Consider the following 6,525-nt stretch of genomic DNA (forward strand, 5'->3'; position numbering starts at 1 on the left):
TGGAACAGCTCATTTGCTCTCCCGGCCCGGTTTCTGTGTGACCGTCTGTGATTCCAGCTGCTCCGCTGGCACTGGCAGCCTGCGGGGCTCGAAGGACTTGCCAGGTGCCCAGCACGACAGAAAAGAACGGGAGAACTCCCCGGCTCTGGCAGCGGAGCCTCTCGGCAGTGTCCCGAAAGCCCCGCAGTGCCAGCATCTCTGCATGGAAGCTGAGGGGCTCCAGCGCAGCCCCTCTGCAGCGTTCCTCTGGAGCTGGCACTGCCCAGCGCCCCTGACCAGGGTTTGGGGTCCCTGCACAGCCCCCGGCGCAGCCCCCTGGCTTCTTCCAGTTCCCTTCAGCCAGGATGATTTTCTCGGGGGTAGGAGCACCCAAAGCCAGCGGAACTGGCCTCAGCCACTTTCCGTGGGATCTCTCCTCTTCCTTCCTCACCAAATTCCCACTGTCAAAACCCAGCTTGAGGCACAGATCCCCATCCCCTCAATCTCTCCAAGGAATTGGGCTCGGATTTCCCAATCCAGCAGGGCAGAAATGCTCTTGTCCTTACCGTGCATCCTAATTGCAGTAATGGCTTAAGAAATAATTGAAAGAAATTAAAGGAATGAAGAGAAATTAAATAAGAGCTGCCAGCTCCAACTAAGGGATGCTCAAACTCCTTACCAACAATTCGCTTTAATTAACCGACTCAAACAAAGTAATTAACACCACATTGATACAGTAGGATTCTTTTTAATCGAGTTATAGATAAATATTGCAGAATGTAAAAACCTTTGTAAATCCAGAAACTCTTTCAAGAGATAGACAGGGCACAGCTGCAGAGAGTCTTGGGGAGTTCAGGGGAAAAACCCCAAAGTTTTCAGTGTTTAGCATCTCCCACCCTGTCGTCACTGACAGCAAACACGGCTTCAGCCTCGGGAAAACACAGAGAGTCAGGGATTTTACAGATCCTGGTCTCACCTCAGCCTCTCAGCAGGTACAGTCTGCAGGGAGAGGGAAGAAAAAGGGTCAGAATGGACAGCCTACTTCCAGAAAATCATCACCATTCATAAAGCACTAAGCAGAGCTGTAAGAACTTCCCCAAAGGTTCATTTCCCTGCGGACTGAGGGCTCTCAGTTGAAGCACGGGCTGGACCTGCCACGGACAGACTCCAGGAAGCCCAGAAGTAAAAGGCACTGGGCCAATTCCATAAAACATTCCAAAATCAGGCTCCTAGGATGTGACCATCTCCTCTCTCACCTGGAGGTGGAAGCACAAGGAATGATCTTCCCTCCTGTGGGTTTTCTGGGATCTGCAGTGAACCGCAGGGGGAAGAAAACAAAGCCTGAATATTTCGTACGACTGGAACAGAAAAGTGGGGAAAAGGGAGGCAGGGGCACTGCTGGGGTGATAACTGGGATCCAGCCTCTCCACACCAATGGAAGCAGAGACTGAGTGACAGAGCCTTTGGGACCACTTTGATGGGATTCATAGGAAAACGGGTGAGCTTTATTTTGGCAATAAAGCCAAGCTGCTTCTCACCTCATCAGCCGGGTACAGCAGCAGCACCCGCAGGAACCTGGCCAGGTGGCTCTGCCTGGCAGAGGGCTCCCCACTTCCTGGGAATTGTGTGCTACAGGGCTGTGCCACTGGCCATTAAAACAGTTCCCACCTGGCCCTTCACAAAGGCAAGGTGCTTTTTCCATACAGCAAATGGTTTTTGAATTAAGAAGGTAACACTATACTCAACTGGAGAAGAAAAAAGTGAGAGCTGTAAAATTTTCCCACGCCAGGCAAAAAAGAAAGCCAAATCAAACCAAAACGAAAAGTAGCATAACAATGAAAAAAACCCCAAAACATATCAAGCATATTTCAAGAGAGTTTAAATCTGAATGAAGTGATTTACTTAGAGGCTTGAAAATCTGCCATGCTGCAAAAATCTAATTGCTGCAATAAAAGCCTTTTCTTACATCACATTTTAGCCCTGAATTTGCAAAAACCCCCGCCAAACTAACAATTCACCACATACAGTTCTTGAGTCATTCCTGTCCTTGAGCACGAGTCAAGCTAAAGTTATGGAGACAAGAAAAACACAAGTGACTCAATGCTGCTCCTTTGGAAATTACAGAATCAGAGGGAGGGTTTTCCTTAGCTTAGGAAAAATGCACAGCCAGTTCAGCAGATACTGAATAGCAGGGAAGTCAGGAGATACGTGCTTTGCTGTCAGAGACAAACATATAAATAAATATTTACATTAAGCCAGAGGTCTACAGATGGTCTGATCAGAAGTCTTGATGCAGAAAACCAGCCCTGGGGTATCCTCTTAAGGGACACAGGAGGAACTCCTTGGCTGGGACACAGCCTCGCTCAGCGCTGCTCCCATGGCTCTCGGCTCTTTGCCAGTGCTTGCAGTGTCCCCGGAGATCCCAGAGGATGGCAGGGCCAAGGCTCCCGTTCGCTCCTCCGGCACTCAGCGAGTGTTTCCTGCCACGCCCCCTGTGCAGAGCAGCCACGCGCGGCTCGCCGGTGCTCAGCCCTGCCTCCAGGGCTTTGAATGCCACATCCACCTGCAAAAGAGGCAGGGAGAGCTTCTGCCTCACACGCGGGATTTGACAACACAAAGAGCACGCGTGGGTGTCAGAAAGGGCTCAAATCTCATCTCACACCACCGAGAGGGGGAATGGAACGGAGCAGCGGGGCAGGGGCAGGGACAGGACAGGACAGGAAGGAGCCGGGTTTGGGGGGGACACGGAAACGGGGGAAAGAGAGGTAACTGAACACGGGCAGGAGCATGGAGCGGGAGAGAGAGGGACAGGAGGGGATCCTCCCGGCGCCCCGGCTCCGCCCCGGCTCAGCCCCGCCCGGGCTGCTGCGCTCGGCAGAGCTCGGCTCCGTTCGGCTGGACTCGGCTCCTCGGCCAGCTTCGGCTACTTTCGGCCACGCTCGGCTATTTCCTGCCGCATTCGCCTCCATTCGCCTCTTCGGCAAAGCTCGGCTCGCCTCGGCTGAACTCGGCAAAGCTCGGCTCCGCTCGCCTCCTCGGCCCCTTTCGCCCACGCTCGCCTAGTCCCGCCCGCTCCCGCCTCCATTCGCCCATTCCCACAGCTCGGCTCCCTCCGCCCGGCCCCGGCTCCCTCCGGCTCACACATTTCCTCAGGGCACCTCAGCACAGGTTGCCCACAGAAGCTGTGGCTGCCCCCGGATCCCTGGAAGTGTCCAAGGCCAGGCTGGACAGGGCTTAGAGCACCCTGGCATGGTGGAAGGTGTCCCTGCCCATGGCAGGGGGTGGAACGGGACGAGCTTTAAAAAAAGGTGCCTTCCCATCCAAACCCTTCTGGGATTCCACGAATCTGTGAACAGCTCCCGGCAGAAGGGCTAGATTTCCATTGTGGTTCGAAAATGCTGCTGCAAGAACACGAAGAGAGATTTCAAATACTGTTAAAGTGGCACAACCACATCAAAAATTACGTCTGGAGGTAAAGTGGCAACTCTGCAATTCCAACCTCTGATACCAAGGACACATGGAGGGCTGAATCCTGGAGGTCCTTACATGACAGGATTTCTAGAGTTATCCATCCCCAGTTTGCTGCTTAGGGTTAAAAAAGGTGGAATTCTGTTCTTAAGGGGTTACCACATACCATCAACGTGAGAGACGGGGATGCTGATGTTTGATCAGAGTCCTGGAGCAGCCTGGAGCACGCTGGCTTCCCGAACCAGGTCTGCTGCCTTGTCCGTGTAGGGGTAGGGCTTTGTCCTCAGCCTCAGCAGGATCTGTCAGCAAAGGAGGAGAGAAAAGTAGAGTGCACCGGCTCCCAAGTGTGGGGGAACCATGTGCTGCTAAGGAAGACCACGTGCTGAAAGTGGTTGGAAGCCGGGCGGGTTTTGGGAGGACAAATTCCATATTACTTCTGCAGGATTCTGTCTACAGTTCCTGCTCTACAAACCAAATACATCAAACGACAACAACAAACAAACAAACAAAAAAACCCCACATTAAATCAACAACAACAAAATAATCACTCCTACCTCAATAACCCCATACTGCCCCAAACCATTCCAAGGAGGGCGGCAGGAGGGGCTGGCAAAGGCAGGGCCCCGCCGGGCCCCCCTCGCCGCTGCCATCCTTCTCCAGCGCCGCCGCTGAGCCGCCTTCAGCCCAAAACCCACCCAAAAATACCCCAAAATCGTCCTAAATGCCCCCAAAAAACCCACCCAAAATTACCCAAACCCTCCTAAAAATATCCAAAAAACTCACCATAAAATGCCCCGAAACCAGCCCAAAACCCTCCCAAAAATACCCCAAAAAATCCACCCAAAAATATCCTAAAACCCACCAAAGAATACCCCAAAGCCCTCCCGAGAATACCCAAAAACCCTTCCCATAAACACCCTGAAACCCCGAATTAACCACTCTGAACCCCAAAATATCCCTGAGCTCCTCATACCCCAAATTTTCCTCCCCAACCCCCAAATTCCCCCCGACCCCCAAAATTCACTTCTGGGTCTCGTCCTCGGGGGCCGGCGGCTGCCGGGGCCCCCCCAGGCCCGCGGGCGGCGCCCCCAAACCCGGGGGGAGTTCGGGGTCCGAGTCGGGGTCGTCCTCATGAGCCACCAGCCTGGGGACCCAAAAACCGGGGGGAACCCCGAATCGGGGGGGGACCCAAAATTGGAGGGGGTTCTGGGGGGTTCTGGAAGGATTTTGGGGCATCCCAGGAGGACTTTTGGGGTCTCAGGGGGTTTTGGGAGTCCCAGGAGGAATTTCAGGGGTCCTAAAGGGAAATTTGGAGGTCCCAGGGGGAGTTTTGGGGTCCCAAAGAGAATTTTGGGCGTCCCAGGGAGGGCTTTGGAGTCCCGGGGAGAAGTTTGGAGGTTTCAGGGGGTTTTTGGGAGGAATTTTGGGGGTCCTGGGCGGGGGTTTGGGGTCCTGAAGGGAATTTTTGGGTTCCCGAGGCTGTTTTTGGCGGTCCCGGGGATGTTTTTGGGGGATCCCGCCGGGTATTTTTGGGGGTGCCGGGAGTGTTCTTGGGGTCCCCCCTCACCAGTCCACGGCGGGCTCCACTCCCCGGTTCCCGGTCAGCGCCAGCGCCTTCGCCCTGCGGGAACGGGGGGCTCCCGGTTATTTTTGGGGGGTCCCAGAGGGTTCTGAGGGGTCCCGGGGGGTTTTTTGGGGGTCTCGGTGGAGTTTTGGGGGTCCCGGGGGCTCCGGGGCCTGTCCGTGTGTCCCGCCCCCCCCCAATCCCATTCCCGGTGCCGGGTCCCCTCCGGCTGCTCCCGCCCGCCCTCCCCCGCTGTCCCCCCGGTGCCGCCGCCCTCAGCGCGCCGGGCCCCGAATCCCACCTCCAGCAGCGCCTCCAGAGCCGCCCGAGCCCGGTCCCACCGCCCGCCGCCATCACGGCGGCGCCGGGCTCCCGACACGTGGGGGACGGCGGCCGGCGAGGGACAGAAAGGCACAAAGCGTTCCGGTACGGACGGCGGCCGGAACGGGACAGAAAGCCTCCCTCGCCGCTGCCATCCTAATCCGGCGCCGCCGCGGAGCCGCCTCCAGCCCTCCCCTCACTCACAGACACCGCCCCGCTCGCCGCTCGCTCCCGCCCCTCGCCCCGTCTCGGTGATTTTGCCGGGCGCTGGCTGGGGGGCCGCAGTACCGCCCTGTGTCCACAAGGCGGCAGCACTTTTCAAGCGAGTCCGCGCCAAGCCACTCCCAAGAGGGCGGCCGGGCTGCAGTACCGCCCTGTGTCCACAAGGCGGCAGCACTTTTCAAGCGAGTCCGCGCCAAGCCACTCCCAAGAGGCCGGTCGGGCTGCAGTACCGCCCTGTGTCCACAAGGCGGCAGCACTTTTCAAGCGAGTCTGCGCCAAGCCACTCCTAAGAGGGCAGCTGCGGGCGGCGGGGCCGCAGTACTGCCCTGTGTCCACAAGGCGGCAGCACTTTTCAAGCGAGTCCGCGCCAAGCCACTCCCAAGCGGCCGGTCGGGCTGCAGTACCGCCCTGTGCCCACAAGGCGGCAGCACTTTTCAAGCGAGTCCGCGCCAAGCCACTCCCAAGATGGCGGCCGCGGGCGGCGGGCTGCAGTACCGCTCTCTGCCCACACGGCGGCAGCACCGCGCCGTCCCCGCCGGCACGGCCTCGGCAGCGAACGCCCCAAAGCGTCCGCGCGGGAAAGAACGGAACAAAAAGCCTGCCTGCGACCCGATAGGAACCGAAAGAAAAAAGCTTTACTCTTAAGCTGCATTTCAATACGCTTTATTTTTCTATTTTTCATATTTATATTCACATTCGGATTTGTAATGGATATTGATGGAAAATTATATTTTCATAATTTCTTACATTTATTCCTATTATATTTTATTTCAGATTTTTATACGTATCCTAATGGATATCTTAATAGAAGTCAGGGGAGGGTGTGTGGCTGGGGGCGGGGCCAGGGGAGGGGGTAAGGACAGGGGTGGGGGTTAGGGGGAGGGGTCAGCATTGGGGGAGGGGGGTCAGCATTGGGGGCGTGGTTAGGGGTGGGGTCAGGGTGTGGGGGAGGGGGTGGAGGGTGGGTCAGG

General features: G+C 56.6%; 1 long non-coding RNA gene across 3 annotated transcripts; it reads right to left on the reverse strand.

The window, feature by feature from the left end:
* Positions 1–710: 710 nt before the first annotated feature.
* Positions 711–5,398, reverse strand: LOC144248576 (uncharacterized). 3 transcript variants are annotated; one of them, XR_014955420.1, is made up of 3 exons: positions 5,313–5,398; positions 2,229–3,746; positions 711–978 (listed from the first exon to the last, which is right to left on the reverse strand). It is a non-coding gene; the product is annotated as an uncharacterized LOC144248576 (long non-coding RNA). The 3 variants fall into 3 exon arrangements; XR_014955421.1 differs by lacking the exon at positions 5,313–5,398 and having other exon boundaries at positions 2,229–3,380; positions 3,614–4,539; XR_013341856.2 differs by lacking the exon at positions 5,313–5,398 and having other exon boundaries at positions 2,229–4,931.
* Positions 5,399–6,525: the final 1,127 nt, after the last annotated feature.

The sequence above is a fragment of the Lonchura striata genome, chromosome 5, assembly GCF_050655825.1.
Source record: "Lonchura striata isolate lonStrDom1 chromosome 5, ASM5065582v1, whole genome shotgun sequence".
Taxonomy (NCBI): Eukaryota; Metazoa; Chordata; class Aves; order Passeriformes; family Estrildidae; genus Lonchura; species Lonchura striata.